This window comes from Rhipicephalus microplus, unplaced genomic scaffold (genome assembly GCF_043290135.1).
Source record: "Rhipicephalus microplus isolate Deutch F79 unplaced genomic scaffold, USDA_Rmic scaffold_111, whole genome shotgun sequence".
NCBI lineage: Eukaryota > Metazoa > Arthropoda > Arachnida > Ixodida > Ixodidae > Rhipicephalus > Rhipicephalus microplus.
This window is the reverse complement of record NW_027464683.1, coordinates 734,725-759,808: the sequence shown is the minus strand read 5'-3', so window position 1 is coordinate 759,808 and position 25,084 is coordinate 734,725.

Sequence of the window (25,084 nt, the reverse complement as noted above, 5' to 3'; positions counted from 1 at the left end):
TGCTTTCACAACATTTCACCTATCGCAGTTTAATACTCGCTATAAAACAACACTATCTCGTTAGATGACGTCGTTTTTGGTAGGTTCACGACGCTACCTAGCTTAAACTAACCTAACCTAACCTAACCTTCGCACTTCTATCGTTAGAAAACGTTTTACTCGCCACTTTACAATGTTTTCTACAAGATTACGACGGTTTCATGCGCTTTCACATTAGATATCGTAGTTCCCGACTTGTAATGTTGAAAAACACTACATCTCACTAAGTGACATTGTTTAATGCGGTTTTATGACGGTTGATATGTCAACCTAACCTAACATTCGCACTTGTATCTAAAGACGCTCAATTACACTGTTTCGTTCACAATTACGATATTTGCTTGACCTCACAGTTTCTCACCAACTTATTGCAGTACAGAACGCTGTATCTCGCTAAATGACAATGTTCTTTAAGGTTTCACGATGCTTGCATGCGCTTTAACGAGAATATTACAATATAGCAGTTTCGCACTTGTAACGGTAGAACACGCAGTATTTGGCTTGTTCATGCCGTTTTGTGTGCATTCACAACATTTCACCTATCGCAGTTTAATACTCGCAATAAAACAACACTATCTCGTTAGATGACGTCGTTTTTGGTAGTTTCACGACGCTACCTAGCTTAAACTAACCTAACCTAACCTAACCTTCGCACTTCTATCGTTAGAAAACGTTTTACTCGCAATTTTACAATGTTTTCTACACGATTACGACGGTTTCATGCGCTTTCACATTAGATATCGTAGTTCCCGACTTGTAATGTTGAAAAACACTACATCTCACTAAGTGACATTGTTTATTGCGGTTTTACGACGGTTGATATCTCAACCTAACCTAACCTTACCTAACCCAACCTAACCTAACCTAACCCGACCAAACCTTACCTAACATACCCTAACCTAACCTAACCTAACCTAACCAAACCTAACCTAACCAAACCTAACCTAACCTAACTTAACCTAACCTAACCTAACGACGTTTGCAAGCGCTTTCACATTAGATATCGCAGTTCCCGACTTGTAATGGTGAAAAACACTGCATCTCACTAAGTGACATTGATTAATGCGGTTTTACGACGGTTCATATCTTAACCTAACCTAACATTCGCACTTGTATTAAAAAACGCTCTATTACACTGTTTCGTTCACAATTAGGATATTTGCATAACCTCACAGTTTTTCACCAACTTATTGCAGTACAGAACGCTGTATCTCGCTAAATGACATTGTTCTTTAAGGTTTCACGAAGCTTGCATGCGCTTTAACGAGAATATCACAATATAGCAGTTTCGCACTTGTAACGGTAGAACACGCAGTATTTGGCTTGTTCATGCCGTTTTGTGTGCTTTCACAACATTTCACCTATCGCAGTTTAATACTCGCTATAAAACAACACTATCTCGTTAGATGACGTCGTTTTTGGTAGGTTCACGACGCTACCTAGCTTAAACTAACCTAACCTAACCTAACCTTCGCACTTCTATCGTTAGAAAACGTTTTACTCGCCACTTTACAATGTTTTCTACAAGATTACGACGGTTTCATGCGCTTTCACATTAGATATCGTAGTTCCCGACTTGTAATGTTGAAAAACACTACATCTCACTAAGTGACATTGTTTAATGCGGTTTTATGACGGTTGATATGTCAACCTAACCTAACATTCGCACTTGTATCTAAAGACGCTCAATTACACTGTTTCGTTCACAATTACGATATTTGCTTGACCTCACAGTTTCTCACCAACTTATTGCAGTACAGAACGCTGTATCTCGCTAAATGACAATGTTCTTTAAGGTTTCACGATGCTTGCATGCGCTTTAACGAGAATATTACAATATAGCAGTTTCGCACTTGTAACGGTAGAACACGCAGTATTTGGCTTGTTCATGCCGTTTTGTGTGCATTCACAACATTTCACCTATCGCAGTTTAATACTCGCAATAAAACAACACTATCTCGTTAGATGACGTCGTTTTTGGTAGTTTCACGACGCTACCTAGCTTAAACTAACCTAACCTAACCTAACCTTCGCACTTCTATCGTTAGAAAACGTTTTACTCGCAATTTTACAATGTTTTCTACACGATTACGACGGTTTCATGCGCTTTCACATTAGATATCGTAGTTCCCGACTTGTAATGTTGAAAAACACTACATCTCACTAAGTGACATTGTTTATTGCGGTTTTACGACGGTTGATATCTCAACCTAACCTAACCTTACCTAACCCAACCTAACCTAACCTAACCCGACCAAACCTTACCTAACATACCCTAACCTAACCTAACCTAACCTAACCAAACCTAACCTAACCTAACCTAACCTAACCTAACCTAACCTAACCTAACGACGTTTGCAAGCGCTTTCACATTAGATATCGCAGTTCCCGACTTGTAATGGTGAAAACACTGCATCTCACTAAGTGACATTGTTTAATGCGGTTTTACGACGGTTCATACCTTAACCTAACCTAACCTAACCTAACCTTACCTAACCTAACCTAACCTAACCCAACCCAACTTAACCTAACCTAACCTAACCTAACCTAAACTAACCTAACCCAACCTAACCTAACCTAACCTACCCTAACCCAACCTAACCCAACCCATCCCAACCTAACCTAACCTAAGCTAACCTAACCTAACCTAACCAAACCTAACCTAACCTAACTTAACCTAACCTAACGTAACCTAACCTAACCTATTCTAACGTAACCTAACCTTACCTGACCTAACCTAACCTAACGTAACCTAACCTAACCTAACATAACCTAACGTAACCTAACCTAACCTAACCTAACGTAACCTAACCTAACCTAACCCAACCTAATCCAACCCAACCCAACCCAACAACACCCAACCCAACCTAACCTAACCTAACCTAACCTTACCTAACCTAACCAAATTATCCTTACCTTACCTAACCTAACCTAACATAACCTAACCTAACCTAACCTAACGTACCCTAACCTAACGTAACCTAACCTAACCTAACCTAACCTAACCCAACCTAACCTAACCTAACCTAACCTAACACAACTCAACCCAACCTAACCTAACCAAACCTAACCTAACCTAACTTAACCTAACCTAACGTAACCTAACCTAACCTATTCTAACGTAACCTAACCTTACCTGACCTAACCTAACCTAACGTAACCTAACCTAACCTAACATAACCTAACGTAACCTAACCTAACCTAACCTAACGTAACCTAACCTAACCTAACCCAACCTAACCCAACCCAACCCAACCCAACAACACCCAACCCAACCTAACCTAACCTAACCTAACCTTACCTAACCTAACCAAATTATCCTTACCTTACCTAACCTAACCTAACGTAACCTAACCTAACCTAACCTAACGTAACCTAACCTAACGTAACCTAACCTAACCTAACCTAACCTAACCCAACCTAACCTAACCTAACCTAACCTAACACAACTCAACCCAACCTAACCTAATCTAACCTAACCTAACCTAACCTAACCTAACCAAACCTAACCTAACCTAACCTAACCTAACCTAACCTAACGACGGTTGCAAGCGCTTTCACATTAAATATCGCAGTTCCCCACTTTTAATGGTGAAAAACACTGCATCTCAGTAATTGACATTGTTCAATGCGGTTTTACGACGGTTCATATCTTAACCTAACCTAACATTCGCAGTTGTATCTAAAAACGCTCTATTACACTGTTTTGTTCACAATTACGATATTTGCATAACCTCACAGTTTTTCACCAACTTATTGCAGTACAGAACGCTGTATCTCGCTAAATGACATTGTTCTTTAAGGTTTCACGATGCTTGCATGCGATTTAACGAGAATATCACAATATAGCAGTTTCGCACTTGTAACGGTAGAACACGCAGTATTTGGCTTGTTCATGCCGTTTTGTGTGCTTTCACAACATTTCACCTATCGCAGTTTAATACTCGCTATAAAACAACACTATCTCGTTAGATGACGTCGTTTTTGGTAGTTTCACGACGCTACCTAGCTTAAACTAACCTAACCTAACCTAACCTTCGCACTTCTATCGTTAGAAAACGTTTTACTCGCCACTTTACAATGTTTTCTACAAGATTACGACGGTTTCATGCGCTTTCACATTAGATATCGTAGTTCCCGACTTGTAATGTTGAAAAACACTACATCTCACTAAGTGACATTGTTTAATGCGGTTTTACGACGGTTGATATGTCAACCTAACCTAACATTCGCACTTGTATCTAAAGACGCTCAATTACACTGTTTCGTTCACAATTACGATATTTGCTTGACCTCACAGTTTCTCACCAACTTATTACAGTACAGAACGCTGTATCTCGCTAAATGACATCGTTCTTTAAGGTTTCACGATACTTGCATGCACTTTACCGAGAATGTCACAACATAGCAGTTTCGCACTTGTAACGGTACAACACGCAGTATTTGGCTTGTTCATGCCGTTTTGTGTGCTTTCACAACATTTTACCTATCGCAGTTTCGTACTCGCAATAAAACAACACTATCTCGTTAGATGACGTCGTTTTTGGTGGTTTCACGACGCTACCTAGCTTAAACTAACATAACTCAACCTAACATAACCTTCGCACTTCTATCGTTAGAAAACGTTTTACTCGCTACTTTACATTGCTTTCTACAACATTACGACGGTTTCAAGCGCTTTCACATTAGATATCGCAGTTCCCAACTTGTAAAGGTGAAAAACACTGCATCTCACTAAGTGACATTGTTTATTGCGGTTTTACGACGGTTCATACCTTAACCTAACGTAACCTAACCTAACCTAACCTAACCTAACCAAACCTAACCTAACCTAACCTAACGTAACCTAACCTAACCTAACCTAACCTAACCTAACGACGTTTGCAAGCGCTTTCACATTAGATATCGCAGTTCCCGACTTGTAATGGTGAAAAACCCTGCATCTCACTAAGTGACATTGATTAATGCCGTTTTACGACGGTTCATATCTTAACCTAACCTAACATTCGCACTTGTATTAAAAAACGCTCTATTACACTGTTTCGTTCACAATTACGATATTTGCATAACCTCACAGTTTTTCACCAACTTATTGCAGTACAGAACGCTGTATCTCGCTAAATGACAATGTTCTTTAAGGTTTCACGATGCTTGCATGCGCTTTAACGAGAATATTACAATATAGCAGTTTCGCACTTGTAACGGTAGAACACGCAGTATTTGGCTTGTTCATGCCGTTTTGTGTGCATTCACAACATTTCACCTATCGCAGTTTAATACTCGCAATAAAACAACACTATCTCGTTAGATGACGTCGTTTTTGGTAGTTTCACGACGCTACCTAGCTTAAACTAACCTAACCTAACCTAACCTTCGCACTTCTATCGTTAGAAAACGTTTTACTCGCAATTTTACAATGTTTTCTACACGATTACGACGGTTTCATGCGCTTTCACATTAGATATCGTAGTTCCCGACTTGTAATGTTGAAAAACACTACATCTCACTAAGTGACATTGTTTAATGCGGTTTTACGACGGTTGATATCTCAACCTAACCTAACATTCGCACTTGTATCTAAATACGCTCAATTACACTGTTTCGTTCACAATTACGATATTTGCTTGACCTCACAGTTTCTCACCAACTTATTACAGTACAGAACGCTGTATCTCGCTAGATGACATCGTTCTTTAAGGTTTCACGATACTTGCATGCGCTTTAACGAGAATATCACAATAAAGCAGTTTCGCACTTGTAACGGCACAAGACGCAGTATCTGGCTAGTTCATGCCATTTTGTGTGCTTTCCCAATATTTCACCTATCGCAGTTTCGTACTCGCAATAAAACAACAATATCTCGTTAGATGACATCGTTTTTGGTGGTTTCACGACGCTACCTAGCTCAAACTAACCGAACCTTCGCACTTCTATCGTTAGAAAACGTTTTATTCGCTACTTTACAATGTTTTCTACAAGATTACGACGGTTTCATGCGCTTTCACATTAGATATCGCAGTTCCCGACTTGTAATAGTGGAAAACACAGCATCTCACTAAGTGACATTGTTTAATGCGGTTTTAGCGCGGTTCATATCTTAACCTAACCTAACCTTACCTAACCCAACCTAACCTAACCTAACCCGACCAAACCTTACCTAACATACCCTAACCTAACCTAACCTAACCTAACCTAACCAAACCTAACCTAACCTAACCTAACCTAACCTAACGACGTTTGCAAGCGCTTTCACATTAGATATCGCAATTCCCGACTTGTAATGGTGAAAACACTGCATCTCACTAAGTGACATTGTTTAATGCGGTTTTACGACGGTTCATACCTTAACCTAACCTAACCTAACCTAACCTAACCTTACCTAACCTAACCCAACCTAACCCAACCCAACTTAACCTAACCTAACCTAACCTAACCTAAACTAACCTAACCCAACCTAACCTAACCTAACCTAACCTAACCCAACCTAACCCAACCCATCCCAACCTAACCTAACCTAAGCTAACCTAACCTAACCTAACCAAACCTAACCTAACCTAACTTAACCTAACCTAACGTAACCTAACCTAACCTATTCTAACGTAACCTAACCTTACCTGACCTAACCTAACCTAACGTAACCTAACCTAACCTAACATAACCTAACGTAACCTAACCTAACCTAACGTAACCTAACCTAACCTAACCCAACCTAACCCAACCCAACCCAACCCAACAACACCCAACCCAACCTAACCTAACCTAACCTAACCTTACCTAACCTAACCAAATTATCCTTACCTTACCTAACCTAACCTAACGTAACCTAACCTAACCTAACGTAACCTAACCTAACGTAACCTAACCTAACCTAACCTAACCCAACCTAACCTAACCTAACACAACTCAACCCAACCTAACCTAATCTAACCTAACCTAACCTAACCTAACCTAACCAAACCTAACCTAACCTAACCTAACCTAACGACGGTTGCAAGCGCTTTCACATTAAATATCGCAGTTCCCCACTTTTAATGGTGAAAAACACTGCATCTCAGTAATTGACATTGTTTAATGCGGTTTTACGACGGTTCATATCTTAACCTAACCTAACATTCGCAGTTGTATCTAAAAACGCTCTATTACACTGTTTTGTTCACAATTACGATATTTGCATAACCTCACAGTTTTTCACCAACTTATTGCAGTACAGAACGCTGTATCTCGCTAAATGACATTGTTCTTTAAGGTTTCACGATGCTTGCATGCGATTTAACGAGAATATCACAATATAGCAGTTTCGCACTTGTAACGGTAGAACACGCAGTATTTGGCTTGTTCATGCCGTTTTGTGTGCTTTCACAACATTTCACCTATCGCAGTTTAATACTCGCTATAAAACAACACTATCTCGTTAGATGACGTCGTTTTTGGTAGTTTCACGACGCTACCTAGCTTAAACTAACCTAACCTAACCTAACCTTCGCACTTCTATCGTTAGAAAACGTTTTACTCGCCACTTTACAATGTTTTCTACAAGATTACGTCGGTTTCATGCGCTTTCACATTAGATATCGTAGTTCCCGACTTGTAATGTTGAAAAACACTACATCTCACTAAGTGACATTGTTTAATGCGGTTTTACGACGGTTGATATGTCAACCTAACCTAACATTCGCACTTGTATCTAAAGACGCTCAATTACACTGTTTCGTTCACAATTACGATATTTGCTTGACCTCACAGTTTCTCACCAACTTATTACAGTACAGAACGCTGTATCTCGCTAAATGACATCGTTCTTTAAGGTTTCACGATACTTGCATGCGCTTTACCGAGAATGTCACAACATAGCACTTTCGCACTTGTAACGGTACAACACGCAGTATTTGGCTTGTTCATGCCGTTTTGTGTGCTTTCACAACATTTTACCTATCGCAGTTTCGTACTCGCAATAAAACAACACTATCTCGTTAGACGATGTCGTTTTTGGTGGTTTCACGACGCTACCTAGCTTAAACTAACATAACTCAACCTAACATAACCTTCGCACTTCTATCGTTAGAAAACGTTTTACTCGCTACTTTACATTGCTTTCTACAACATTACGACGGTTTCAAGCGCTTTCACATTAGATATCGCAGTTCCCAACTTGTAAAGGTGAAAAACACTGCATCTCACTAAGTGACATTGTTTATTGCGGTTTTACGACGGTTCATACCTTAACCTAACGTAACCTAACCTAACCTAACCCAACCTAACCTAACATAACCTAACCTAACCTAACCTAACCTAACCAAACCTAACCTAACGTAACCTAACCTAACCTAACCTAACCTAACCTAACGACGTTTGCAAGTGCTTTCCATTAGATATCGCAGTTCCCAACTTGTAATGGTGAAAAACACTGCATCTCACTAAGTGACATTGTTTAATGCGGTTTTACGACGGTTCATATCTTAACCTAACCTAACATTCGCACTTGTATTAAAAAACGCTCTATTACACTGTTTCGTTCACAATTAGGATATTTGCATAACCTCACAGTTTTTCACCAACTTATTGCAGTACAGAACGCTGTATCTCGCTAAATGACATCGTTCTTTAAGGTTTCACGATGCTTGCATGCGCTTTAACGAGAATATCACAACATAGCAGTTTCGCACTTGTAACGGTACAACACGCAGTATTTGGCTTGTTCATGCCGTTTTGTGTGCTTTCACAACATTTCACCTATCGCAGTTTCGTACTCGCAATAAAACAACAGTATCTCGTTAGATGACGTTGTTTTTGGTAGTTTCACGACGCTACCTAGCTTAAACTAACATAACTCAACCTAACATGACCTTCGCACTTCTATCGTTAGAAAACGTTTTACTCGCTACTTTACATTGCTTTCTACAACATTACGACGGTTTCAAGCACTTTCACATTAGATATCACAGTTCCCAATTTGTAAAGGTGAAAAACACTGCATCTCACTAAGTGACATTGTTTAATGCGGTTTTACGACGGTTCATACCTTAACCTAACCTAACCTAACCTAACCTTACCTAACCTAACCTAACCTAACCCAACCCAACTTAACCTAACCTAACCTAACCTAACCTAAACTAACCTAACCCAACCTAACCTAACCTGACCCAACCTAACCCAACCCAACCTAACCTAAGCTAACCTAACCTAACCTAACCAAACCTAACCTAACCTAACTTAACCTAACCTAACGTAACCTAACCTAACCTATTCTAATGTAACCTAACCTTACCTGACCTAACCTAACCTAACGTAACCTAACCTAACCTAACATAACCTAACGTAACCTAACCTAACCTAACCTAACGTAACCTAACCTAACCTAACCCAACCTAACCCAACCCAACCCAACACAACAACACCCAACCCAACCTAACCTAACCTAACCTAACCTTACCTAACCTAACCAAATTATCCTTACCTAACCTAACCTAACGTAACGTAACCTAACCTAACCTAACGTAACCTAACCTAACGTAACCTAACCTAACCTAACCTAACCTAACCCAACCTAACCTAACCTAACCTAACCTAACCCAACTCAACCCAACCTAACCAAATCTAACCTAACCTAACCTAACCTAACCAAACCTAACCTAACCTAACCTAACCTAACCTAACCTAACCTAACCTAACGACGGTTGCAAGCGCTTTCACATTAAATATCGCAGTTCCTCACTTTTAATGGTGAAAAACACTGCATCTCAGTAATTGACATTGTTTAATGAGGTTTTACGACGGTTCATATCTTAACCTAACCTAACATTCGCACTTGTATCTAAAAACGCTCTATTACACTGTTTTGTTCACAATTACGATATTTGCATAACCTCACAGTTTTTCACCAACTTATTGCAGTACAGAACGCTGTATCTCGCTAAATGACATTGTTCTTTAAGGTTTCACGATGCTTGCATGCGATTTAACGAGAATATCACAATATAGCAGTTTCGCACTTGTAACGGTAGAACACGCAGTATTTGGCTTGTTCATGCCGTTTTGTGTGCTTTCACAACATTTCACCTATCGCAGTTTAATACTCGCTATAAAACAACACTATCTCGTTAGATGACGTCGTTTTTGGTAGTTTCACGACGCTACCTAGCTTAAACTAACCTAACCTAGCCTAACCTTCGCACTTCTATCGTTAGAAAACGTTTTACTCGCCACTTTACAATGTTTTCTACAAGATTACGACGGTTTCATGCGCTTTCACATTAGATATCGTAGTTCCCGACTTGTAATGTTGAAAAACACTACATCTCACTAAGTGACATTGTTTAATGCGGTTTTACGACGGTTGATATGTCAAACTAACCTAACATTCGAACTTGTATCTAAAGACGCTCAATTACACTGTTTCGTTCACAATTACGATATTTGCTTGACCTCACAGTTTCTCACCAACTTATTACAGTACAGAACGCTGTATCTCGCTAAGTGACATCGTTCTTTAAGGTTTCACGATACTTGCATGCGCTTTACCGAGAATGTCACAACATAGCACTTTCGCACTTGTAACGGTACAACACGCAGTATTTGGCTTGTTCATGCCGTTTTGTGTGCTTTCACAACATTTCACCTATCGCAGTTTCGTACTCGCAATAAAACAACACTATCTCGTTAGATGACGTCGTTTTTGGTGGTTTCACGACGCTACCTAGCTTAAACTAACAGAACTCAACCTAACATAACCTTCGCACTTCTATCGTTAGAAAACGTTTTACTCGCTACTTTACATTGCTTTCTACAACATTACGACGGTTTCAAGCGCTTTCACATGATATCGCAGTTCCCAACTTGTAAAGGTGAAAAACACTGCATCTCACTAAGTGACATTGTTTATTGCGGTTTTACGACGGTTCATACCTTAACCTAACGTAACCTAACCTAACCTAACCCAACCTAACCTAACATAACCTAACCTAACCTAACCTAACCTAACCTAACGTAACCTAACCTAACCTAACCTAACCTAACCTAACCTAACCTAACGACGTTTGCAAGTGCTTTCACATTAGATATCGCAGTTCCCAACTTGTAATGGTGAAAAACACTGCATCTCACTAAGTGACATTGTTTAATGCGGTTTTACGACGGTTCATATCTTAACCTAACCTAACATTCGTACTTGTATTGAAAAACGCTCTATTACACTGTTTCGTTCACAATTATGATATTTGCATAACCTCACAGTTTTTCACCAACTTATTGCAGTACAGAACGCTGTATCTCGCTAAATGACATCGTTCTTTAAGGTTTCACGATGCTTGCATGTGCTTTAACGAGAATATCACAACATAGCAGTTTCGCACTTGTAACAATACAACACGCACTATTTTACTTGTTCATGCCGTTTTGTGTGCTTTCACAACATTTCACCTATCGCAGTTTCGTACTCGCAATAAAACAACACTATCTCGTTAGATGACGTTGTTTTTGGTAGTTTCACGACGCTACCTAGCTTAAACAAACATAACTCAACCTAACATGACCTTCGCACTTCTATCGTTAGAAAACGTTTTACTCGCTACTTTACATTGCTTTCTACAACATTACTACGGTTTCAAGCGCTTTCACATTAGATATCACAGTTCCCAACTTGTAAAGGTGAAAAACACTGCATCTCACTAAGTGACATTGTTTAATGCGGTTTTACGACGGTTCATACCTTAACCTAACCTAACCTAACCTAACCTTACCTAACCTAACCTAACCTAACCCAACCCAACTTAACCTAACCTAACCTAACCTAACCTAAACTAACCTAACCCAACCTAACCTAACCTAACCCAACCTAACCCAACCCAACCCAACCTAACCTAAGCTTACCTAACCTAACCTAACCAAACCTAACCTAACTTAACCTAACCTAACGTAACCTAACCTAACCTATTCTAACGTAACCTAACCTTACCTGACCTAACCTAACCTAACGTAACCTAACCTAACCTAACATAACCTAACGTAACCTAACCTAACCTAACCTAACGTAACCTAACCTAACCTCACCCAACCTAACCCAACCCAACCCAACCCAACAACACCCAACCCAACCTAACCTAACCTTACCTAACCTAACCAAATTATCCTTACCTAACCTAACCTAACCTAACGTAACGTAACCTAACCTAACCTAACCTAAGGTAACCTAACCTAACGTAACCTAACCTAACGTAACCTAACCTAACCTAACCTAACCTAACCCAACCTAACCTAACCTAACCTAACCTAACCTAACCCAACTCAACCCAACCTAACCTAATCTAACCTAACCTAACCTAACCAAACCTAACCTAACCTAACCTAACCTAACCTAACCTGACGACGGTTGCAAGCGCTTTCACACTAAATATCGCAGTTCCCCACTTTTAATGCTGAAAAACCCTGCATCTCAGTAATTGACATTGTTTAATGCGGTTTTACGACGGTTCATATCTTAACCTAACCTAACATTCGCACTTGTATCTAAAAACGCTCTATTACACTGTTTTGTTCACAATTACGATATTTGCATAACCTCACAGTTTTTCACCAACTTATTGCAGTACAGAACGCTGTATCTCGCTAAATGACATTGTTCTTTAAGGTTTCACGATGCTTGCATGCGATTTAACGAGAATATCACAATATAGCAGTTTCGCACTTGCAACGGTAGAACACGCAGTATTTGGCTTGTTCATGCCGTTTTGTGTGCTTTCACAACATTTCACCTATCGCAGTTTAATACTCGCTATAAAACAACACTATCTCGTTAGATGACGTCGTTTTTGGTAGTTTCACGACGCTACCTAGCCTAAACTAACCTAACCTAACCTAACCTTCGCACTTCTATCGTTAGAAAACGTTTTACTCGCCACTTTACAATGTTTTCTACAAGATTACGACGGTTTCATGCGCTTTCACATTAGATATCGTAGTTCCCGACTTGTAATGTTGAAAACACTACATCTCACTAAGTGACATTGTTTAATGCGGTTTTACGACGGTTGATATGTCAACCTAACCTAACATTCGCACTTGTATCTAAAGACGCTCAATTACACTGTTTCGTTCACAATTACGATATTTGCTTGACCTCACAGTTTCTCACCAACTTATTACAGTACAGAACGCTGTATCTCGCTAAATGACATCGTTCTTTAAGGTTTCACGATACTTGCATGCGCTTTACCGAGAATGTCACAACATAGCACTTTCGCACTTGTAACGGTACAACACGCAGTATTTGGCTTGTTCATGCCGTTTTGTGTGCTTTCACAACATTTTACCTATCGCAGTTTCGTACTCGCAATAAAACAACACTATCTCGTTAGATGACGTCGTTTTTGGTGGTTTCACGACGCTACCTAGCCTAAACTAACATAACTCAACCTAACATAACCTTCGCACTTCTATCCTTAGAAAACGTTTTACTCGCTACTTTACATTGCTTTCTACAACATTACGACGGTTTCAAGCGCTTTCACATTAGATATCGCAGTTCCCAACTTGTAAAGGTGAAAAACACTGCATCTCACTAAGTGACATTGTTTATTGCGGTTTTACGACGGTTCATACCTTAACCTAACGTAACCTAACCTAACCTAACCCAACCTAACCTAACCAAACCTAACCTAACCTAACCTAACCAAACCTAACCTAACGTAACCTAACCTAACCTAACCTAACCTAACCTAACGACGTTTGCAAGTGCTTTCACATTAGATATCGCAGTTCCCAACTTGTAATGGTGAAAAACACTGCATCTCACTAAGTGACATTGTTTAATGCGGTTTTACGACGGTTCATATCTTAACCTAACCTAACATTCGCACTTGTATTAAAAAACGCTCTATTACACTGTTTCGTTCACAATTAGGATATTTGCATAACCTCACAGTTTTTCACCAACTTATTGCAGTACAGAACGCTGTATCTCGCTAAATGACATCGTTCTTTAAGGTTTCACGATGCTTGCATGCGCTTTAACGAGAATATCACAACATAGCAGTTTCGCACTTGTAACGGTACAGCACGCAGTATTTGGCTTGTTCATGCCGTTTTGTGTGCTTTCACAACATTTCACCTATCGCAGTTTCGTACTCGCAATAAAACAACACTATCTCGTTAGATGACGTTGTTTTTGGTAGTTTCACGACGCTACCTAGCTTAAACTAACATAACTCAACCTAACATGACCTTCGCACTTCTATCGTTAGAAAACGTTTTACTCGCTACTTTACATTGCTTTCTACAACATTACGACGGTTTCACGCGCTTTCACATTAGATATCGTAGTTCCCGACTTGTAATGTTGAAAAACACTACATCTCACTAAGTGACATTGTTTAATGCGGTTTTACGACGGTTGATATGTCAACCTAACCTAACATTCGCACTTGTATCTAAAGACGCTCAATTACACTGTTTCGTTCACAATTACGATATTTGCTTGACCTCACAGTTTCTCACCAACTTATTACAGTACAGAACGCTGTATCTCGCTAAATGACATCGTTCTTTAAGGTTTCACGAAACTTGCATGCGCTTTACCGAGAATGTCACAACATAGCAGTTTCGCACTTGTAACGGTACAACACGCAGTATTTGGCTTGTTCATGCCGTTTTGAGTGCTTTCACAACATTTTACCTGTCGCAGTTTCGTACTCGCATTAAAACAACACTATCTCGTTAGATGACGTCGTTTTTGGTGGTTTCACGACGCTACCTAGCTTAAACTAACATAACTCAAACTAACCGGACCTTCGCACTTCTATCGTTAGAAAACGTTTTATTCGCTACTTTACAATGTTTTCTACAAGATTATGACGGTTTCATGCGCTTTCACATTAGATATCGCAGTTCCCGACTTGTAATGGTGAAAAACACAGCATCTCACTAAGTGACATTGTTTAACGCGGTTTTAGCGCGGTTCATATCTTAACCTAACCTAACCTTACCTAAACCAACCTAACCTAACCTAACCTAACCAAACCTTACCTAACATACCCTAACCTAACCTAACCTAACCTAACCTAACCAAACCTAACCTAACCTAACCTAACGTAACCTAACCTAACCTAACCTAACCTAACCTAACGACGTTTGCAAGCGCTTTAACATTAGATATCGCAGTTCCCGACTTGTAATGGTGAAAAACACTGCATCTCACTAAGTGACATTGATTAATGCGGCTTTACGACGGTTGATATGTCAACCTAACCTAACATTCGCACTTGTATCTAAAGACGCTCAATTACACTATTTCGTTCACAATTACAATATTTGCTTGACCTCACAGTTTCTCACCAACTTATTACAGTACAGAACGCTGTATCTCGCTAAATGACATCGTTCTTTAAGGTTTCACGATACTTGCATGCGCTTTACCGAGAATGTCACAACATAGCACTTTCGCACTTGTAACGGTACAACACGCAGTATTTGGCTTGTTCATGCCGTTTTGTGTGCTTTCACAACATTTTGCCTATCGCAGTTTCGTACTCGCAATAAAACAACACTATCTCGTTAGATGACGTCGTTTGTGGTGGTTTCACGACGCTACCTAGCTTAAACTAACATAACTCAACCTAACATAACCTTCGCACTTCTATCGTTAGAAAACGTTTTACTCGCTACTTTACATTGCTTTCTACAACATTACGACGGTTTCAAGCGCTTTCACATTAGATATCGCAGTTCCCAACTTGTAAAGGTGAAAAACACTGCATCTCACTAAGTGACAATGTTTATTGCGGTTTTACGACGGTTCATACCTTAACCTAACGTAACCTAACCTAACCTAACCCAACCTAACCCAACATAACCTAACCTAACCTAACCTAACCAAACCTAACCTAACGTAACCTAACCTAACCTAACCTAACCTAACGACGTTTGCAAGTGCTTTCACATTAGATATCGCAGTTCCCAACTTGTAATGGTGAAAAACACGGCATCTCACTAAGTGACATTGATTAATGCGGTTTTACGACGGTTCATATCTTAACCTAACCTAACATTCGCACTTGTATTAAAAAACGCTCTATTACACTGTTTCGTTCACAATTACGATATTTGCATAACCTCACAGTTTTTCACCAACTTATTGCAGTACAGAACGCTGTATCTCGCTAAATGACATTGTTCTTTAAGGTTTCACGATGCTTGCATGCGCTTTAACGAGAATATCACAATATAGCAGTTTCGCACTTGTAACGGTAGAACACGCAGTATTTGGCTTGTTCATGCCGTTTTGTGTGCATTCACAACATTTTACCTATCGCAGTTTAATACTCGCAATAAAACAACACTATCTCGTTAGATGACGTCGTTTTTGGTAGTTTCACGACGCTACCTAGCTTAAACTAACCTAACCTAACCTAACCTTCGCACTTCTATCGTTAGAAAACGTTTTACTCGCAACTTTGCAATGTTTTCTACAAGATTACGACGGTTTCATGCGCTTTCACATTAGATATCGTAGTTCCCGACTTGTAATGTTGAAAAACACTACATCTCACTAAGTGACATTGTTTAATGCGGTTTTACGACGGTTGATATGTCAACCTAACCTAACATTCGCACTTGTATCTAAAGACTCTCAATTACACTGTTTCGTTCACAATTACGATATTTGCTTGACCTCACAGTTTCTCACCAACTTATTACAGTACTGAACGCTGTATCTCGCTAAATGACATCGTTCTTTAAGGTTTCACGATACTTGCATGCGCTTTACCGAGAATGTCACAACATAGCAGTTTCGCACTTGTAACGGTACAACACGCAGTATTTGGCTTGTTCATGCCGTTTTGAGTGCTTTCACAACATTTTACCTGTCGCAGTTTCGTACTCGCAATAAAACAACACTATCTCGTTAGATGACGTCGTTTTTGGTGGTTTCACGACGCTACCTAGCTTAAACTAACATAACTCAAACTAACCGGACCTTCGCACTTCTATCGTTAGAAAACGTTTTATTCGCTACTTTACAATGTTTTCTACAAGATTACGACGGTTTCATGCGCTTTCACATTAGATATCGCAGTTCCCGACTTGTAATGGTGAAAAACACATCATCTCACTAAGTGACATTGTTTAACGCGGTTTTAGCGCGGTTCATATCTTAACCTAACCTAACCTTACCTAAACCAACCTAACCTAACCTAACCTAACCAAACCTTACCTAACATACCCTAACCTAACCTAACGTAACCTAACCTAACCTAACCTAACCTAACCTAACGACGTTTGCAAGATCTTTCACATTAGATATCGCAGTTCCCAACTTGTAATGGTGAAAAACACTGCATCTCACTAAGTGACATTGTTTAATGCGGTTTTACGACGGTTCATATCTTAACCTAACCTAACATTCGCACTTGTATTAAAAAACGCTCTATTACACTGTTTCGTTCACAATTAGGATATTTGCATAACCTCACAGTTTTTCACCAACTTATTGCAGTACAGAACGCTGTATCTCGCTAAATGACATCGTTCTTTAAGGTTTCACGATGCTTGCATGCGCTTTAACGAGAATATCACAACATAGCAGTTTCGCACTTGTAACGGTACAACACGCAGTATTTGGCTTGTTCATGCCGTTTTGTGTGCTTTCACAACATTTCACCTATCGCTGTTTCGTACTCGCAATAAAACAACACTATCTCGTTAGATGACGTTGTTTTTGGTAGTTTCACGATGCTACCTAGCTTAAACTAACATAACTCAACCTAACATGACCTTCGCACTTCTATCGTTAGAAAACGTTTTACTCGCTACTTTACATTGCTTTCTACAACATTACGACGGTTTCAAGCACTTTCACATTAGATATCACAGTTCCCAACTTGTAAAGGTGAAAAACACTGCATCTCACTAAGTGACATTGATTAATGCGGCTTTACGACGGTTGATATGTCAACCTAACCTAACATTCGCACTTGTATCTAAAGACGCTCAATTACACTATTTCGTTCACAATTACAATATTTGCTTGACCTCACAGTTTCTCACCAACTTATTACAGTACAGAACGCTGTATCTCGCTAAATGACATCGTTCTTTAAGGTTTCACGATACTTGCATGCGCTTTACCGAGAATGTCACAACATAGCACTTTCGCACTTGTAACGGTACAACACGCAGTATTTGGCTTGTTCATGCCGTTTTGTGTGCTTTCACAACATTTTGCCTATCGCAGTTTCGTACTCGCAATAAAACAACACTATCTCGTTAGATGACGTCGTTTGTGGTGGTTTCACGACGCTACCTAGCTTAAACTAACATAACTCAACCTAACATAACCTTCGCACTTCTATCGTTAGAAAACGTTTTACTCGCTACTTTACATTGCTTTCTACAACATTACGACGGTTTCAAGCGCTTTCACATTAGATATCGCAGTTCCCAACTTGTAAAGGTGAAAAACACTGCATCTCACTAAGTGACAATGTTTATTGCGGTTTTACGACGGTTCATACCTTAACCTAACGTAACCTAACCTAACCTAACCCAACCTAACCCAACATAACCTAACCTAACCTAACCTAACCAAACCTAACCTAACGTAACCTAACCTAACCTAACCTAACCTAACGACGTTTGCAAGTGCTTTCACATTAGATATCGCAGTTCCCAACTTGTAATGGTGAAAAACACGGCATCTCACTAAGTGACATTGATTAATGCGGTTTTACGACGGTTCATATCTTAACCTAACCTAACATTCGCACTTGTATTAAAAAACGCTCTATTACACTGTTTCGTTCACAATTACGATATTTGCATAACCTCACAGTTTTTCACCAACTTATTGCAGTACAGAACGCTGTATCTCGCTAAATGACATTGTTCTTTAAGGTTTCACGATGCTTGCATGCGCTTTAACGAGAATATCACAATATAGCAGTTTCGCACTTGTAACGGTAGAACACGCAGTATTTGGCTTGTTCATGCCGTTTTGTGTGCATTCACAACATTTTACCTATCGCAGTTTAATACTCGCAATAAAACAACACTATCTCGTTAGATGACGTCGTTTTTGGTAGTTTCACGACGCTACCTAGCTTAAACTAACCTAACCTAACCTAACCTTCGCACTTCTATCGTTAGAAAACGTTTTACTCGCAACTTTGCAATGTTTTCTACAAGATTACGACGGTTTCATGCGCTTTCACATTAGATATCGTAGTTCCCGACTTGTAATGTTGAAAAACACTACATCTCACTAAGTGACATTGTTTAATGCGGTTTTACGACGGTTGATATGTCAACCTAACCTAACATTCGCACTTGTATCTAAAGACTCTCAATTACACTGTTTCGTTCACAATTACGATATTTGCTTGACCTCACAGTTTCTCACCAACTTATTACAGTACTGAACGCTGTATCTCGCTAAATGACATCGTTCTTTAAGGTTTCACGATACTTGCATGCGCTTTACCGAGAATGTCACAACATAGCAGTTTCGCACTTGTAACGGTACAACACGCAGTATTTGGCTTGTTCATGCCGTTTTGAGTGCTTTCACAACATTTTACCTGTCGCAGTTTCGTACTCGCAATAAAACAACACTATCTCGTTAGATGACGTCGTTTTTGGTGGTTTCACGACGCTACCTAGCTTAAACTAACATAACTCAAACTAACCGGACCTTCGCACTTCTATCGTTAGAAAACGTTTTATTCGCTACTTTACAATGTTTTCTACAAGATTACGACGGTTTCATGCGCTTTCACATTAGATATCGCAGTTCCCGACTTGTAATGGTGAAAAACACTGCATCTCACTAAGTGACATTGTTTAATGCGGTTTTACGACGGTTCATACCTTAACCTAACCTAACCTTACCTAAACCAACCTAACCTAACCTAACCTAACCAAACCTTACCTAACATACCCTAACCTAACCTAACGTAACCTAACCTAACCTAACCTAACCTAACGACGTTTGCAAGATCTTTCACATTAGATATCGCAGTTCCCAACTTGTAATGGTGAAAAACACTGCATCTCACTAAGTGACATTGTTTAATGCGGTTTTACGACGGTTCATATCTTAACCTAACCTAACATTCGCACTTGTATTAAAAAACGCTCGATTACACTGTTTCGTTCACAATTAGGATATTTGCATAACCTCACAGTTTTTCACCAACTTATTGCAGTACAGAACGCTGTATCTCGCTAAATGACATCGTTCTTTAAGGTTTCACGATGCTTGCATGCGCTTTAACGAGAATATCACAACATAGCAGTTTCGCACTTGTAACGGTACAACACGCAGTATTTGGCTTGTTCATGCCGTTTTGTGTGCTTTCACAACATTTCACCTATCGCTGTTTCGTACTCGCAATAAAACAACACTATCTCGTTAGATGACGTTGTTTTTGGTAGTTTCACGATGCTACCTAGCTTAAACTAACATAACTCAACCTAACATGACCTTCGCACTTCTATCGTTAGAAAACGTTTTACTCGCTACTTTACATTGCTTTCTACAACATTACGACGGTTTCAAGCACTTTCACATTAGATATCACAGTTCCCAACTTGTAAAGGTGAAAAACACTGCATCTCACTAAGTGACATTGTTTAATGCGGTTTTACGACGGTTCATACCTTAACCTAACCTAACCTAACCTAACCTAACCTAACCTAAACTAACCTAACCCAACCTAACCTAACCTAACCTAACCCAACCTAACCCAACCCAAACCAACCTAACCTAACCTAAGCTAACCTAACCTAACCTAACCAAACCTAACCTAACCTAACTTAACCTAACCTAACGTAACCTAACCTAACCTATTCTAACGTAACCTAACCTTACCTGACCTAACCTAACCTAACGTAACCTAACCTAACCTAACATAACCTAACGTAACCTAACCTAACCTAACCTAACGTAACCTAACCTAACCTAACCCAACCTAACCCAACCCAACCCAACCCAACAACACCCAACCCAACCTAACCTAACCTAACCTAACCTTACCTAACCAAATTATCCTTACCTAACCTAATCTAACCTAACGTAACCTAACCTAACCTAACCTAACGTAACCTAACCTAACGTAACCTAACCTAATCTAACCTAACCTTACCCAACCTAACCTAACCTAACCTAACCTAACCCAACTCAACCCAACCTAACCTAATCTAACCTAACCTAACCTAACCTAACCTAACCAAACCTAACCTAACCTAACCTAACCTAACCTAACCTAACGACGGTTGCAAGCGCTTTCACATTAAATATCGCAGTTCCCCACTTTTAATGGTGAAAAACACTGCATCTCAGTAATTGACATTGTTTAATGCGCTTTTACGACGGTTCATATCTTAACCTAACCTAACATTCGCACTTGTATCTAAAAGCGCTCTATTACACTGTTTTGTTCACAATTACGATATTTGCATAACCTCACAGTTTTTCACCAACTTATTGCAGTACAGAACGCTGTATCTCGCTAAATGACATTGTTCTTTAAGGTTTCACGATGCTTGCATGCGATTTAACGAGAATATCACAATATAGCAGTTTCGCACTTGTAACGGTAGAACACGCAGTATTTGGCTTGTTCATGCCGTTTTGTGTGCTTTCACAACATTTCACCTATCGCAGTTTAATACTCGCTATAAAACAACACTATCTCGTTAGATGACGTCGTTTTTGGTAGTTTCACGACGCTACCTAGCTTAAACTAACCTAACCTAACCTAACCTTCGCACTTCTATCGTTAGAAAACGTTTTACTCGCCACTTTACAATGTTTTCTACAAGATTACGACGGTTTCATGCGCTTTCACATTAGATATAGTAGTTCCCGACTTGTAATGTGTAAAAACACTACATCTCACTAAGTGACATTGTTTAATGCGGTTTTACGACGGTTGATATGTCAACCTAACCTAACATTCGCACTTGTATCTAAAGACGCTCAATTACACTGTTTCGTTCACAATTACGATATTTGCTTGACCTCACAGTTTCTCACCAACTTATTACAGTACAGAACGCTGTATCTCGCTAAATGACATCGTTCTTTAAGGTTTCACGATACTTGCATGCGCTTTACCGAGAATGTCACAACATAGCACTTTCGCACTTGTAACGGTACAACACGCAGTATTTGGCTTGTTCATGCCGTTTTGTGTGCTTTCACAACATTTTGCCTATCGCAGTTTCGTACTCGCAATAAAACAACACTATCTCGTTAGATGACGTCGTTTTTGGTGGTTTCGCGACTCTACCTAGCTTAAACTAACATAACTCAACCTAACATAACCTTCGCACTTCAATCGTTAGAAAACGTTTTACTCGCTACTTTACATTGCTTTCTACAACATTACGACGGTTTCAAGCGCTTTCACATTAGATATCGCAGTTCCCAACTTGTAAAGGTGAAAAACACTGCATCTCACTAAGTGACATTGTTTATTGCGGTTTTACGACGGTTCATACCTTAACCTAACGTAACCTAACCTAACCTAACCCAACCTAACCTAACATAACCTAACCTAACCTAACCTAACCAAACCTAACCTAACGTAACCTAACCTAACCTAACCTAACCTAACCTAACCTAACGACGTTTGCAAGTGCTTTCACATTAGATATCGCAGTTCCCAACTTGTAATGGTGAAAAACACTGCATCTCACTAAGTGACATTGATTAATGCGGTTTTACGACGGTTCATATCTTAACCTAACCTAACATTCGCACTTGTATTGAAAAACGCTCTATTACACTGTTTCGTCCACAATTACGATATTTGCATAACCTCACAGTTTTTCACCAACTTATTGCAGTACAGAACGCTGTATCTCGCTAAATGACATTGTTCTTTAAGGTTTCACGATGCTTGCATGCGCTTTAACGAGAATATCACAATATAGCAGTTTCGCACTTGTAACGGTAGAACACGCAGTATTTGGCTTGTTCATGCCGTTTTGTGTGCATTCACAACATTTTACCTATCGCAGTTTAATACTCGCAATAAAACAACACTATCTCGTTAGATGACGTCGTTTTTGGTAGTTTCACGACGCTACCTAGCTTAAACTAACCTAACCTAACCTAACCTTCGCACTTCTATCGTTAGAAAACGTTTTACTCGCAACTTTACAATGTTTTCTACAAGATTACGACGGTTTCATGCGCTTTCACATTAGATATCGTAGTTCCCGACTTGTAATGTTGAAAAACACTACATCTCACTAAGTGACATTGTTTAATGCGGTTTTACGACGGTTGATATGTCAACCTAACCTAACATTCGCACTTGTATCTAAAGACGCTCAATTACACTGTTTCGTTCACAATTACGATATTTGCTTGACCTCACAGTTTCTCACCAACTTATTACAGTACAGAACGCTGTATCTCGCTAAATGACATCGTTCTTTAAGGTTTCACGATACTTGCATGCGCTTTACCGAGAATGTCACAACATAGCAGTTTCGCACTTGTAACGGTACAACACGCAGTATTTGGCTTGTTCATGCCGTTTTGAGTGCTTTCACAACATTTTACCTGTCGCAGTTTCGTACTCGCGTTAAAACAACACTATCTCGTTAGATGACGTCGTTTTTGGTGGTTTCACGACGCTACCTATCTTAAACTAACATAACTCAAACTAACCGGACCTTCGCACTTCTATCGTTAGAAAACGTTTTATTCGCTACTTTACAATGTTTTCTACAAGATTACGACGGTTTCATGCGCTTTCACATTAGATATCGCAGTTCCCGACTTGTAATGGTGAAAAACACAGCATCTCACTAAGTGACATTGTTTAACGCGGTTTTAGCGCGGTTCATATCTTAACCTAACCTAACCTTACCTAAACCAACCTAACCTAACCTAACCTAACCAAACCTTACCTAACATACCCTAACCTAACCTAACCTAACCTAACCAAACCTTACCTAACATACCCTAACCTAACCTAACCTAACCTAACCTAACCAAACCTAACCTAACCTAACCTAACGTAACCTAACCTAACCTAACCTAACCTAACCTAACCTAACCTAACGACGTTTGCAAGCGCTTTCACATTAGATATCGCAGTTCCCGACTTGTAATGGTGAAAAACACTGCATCTCACTAAGTGACATTGATTAATGCGGTTTTACGACGGTTCATATCTTAACCTAACCTAACATTCGCACTTGTATTAAAAAACGCTCTATTACACTGTTTCGTTCACAATTAGGATATTTGCATAACCTCACAGTTTTTCACCAACTTATTGCAGTACAGAACGCTGTATCTCGCTAAATGACATTGTTCTTTAAGGTTTCACGATGCTTGCATGCGATTTAACGAGAATATCACAATATAGCAGTTTCGCACTTGTAACGGTAGAACACGCAGTATTTGGCTTGTTCATGCCGTTTTGTGTGCTTTCACAACATTTCACCTATCGCAGTTTAATACTCGCTATAAAACAACACTATCTCGTTAGATGACGTCGTTTTTGGTAGTTTCACGACGCTACCTAGCTTAAACTAACCTAACCTAACCTAACCTTCGCACTTCTATCGTTAGAAAACGTTTTACTCGCCACTTTACAATGTTTTCTACAAGATTACGACGGTTTCATGCTCTTTCACATTAGATATCGTAGTTCCCGACTTGTAATGTTGAAAAACACTACATCTCACTAAGTGACATTGTTTAATGCGGTTTTACGACGGTTGATATGTCAACCTAACCTAACATTCGCACTTGTATTGAAAAACGCTCTATTACACTGTTTCGTCCACAATTACGATATTTGCATAACCTCACAGTTTTTCACCAACTTATTGCAGTACAGAACGCTGTATCTCGCTAAATGACATTGTTCTTTAAGGTTTCACGATGCTTGCATGCGCTTTAACGAGAATATCACAATATAGCAGTTTCGCACTTGTAACGGTAGAACACGCAGTATTTGGCTTGTTCATGCCGTTTTGTGTGCATTCACAACATTTTACCTATCGCAGTTTAATACTCGCAATAAAACAA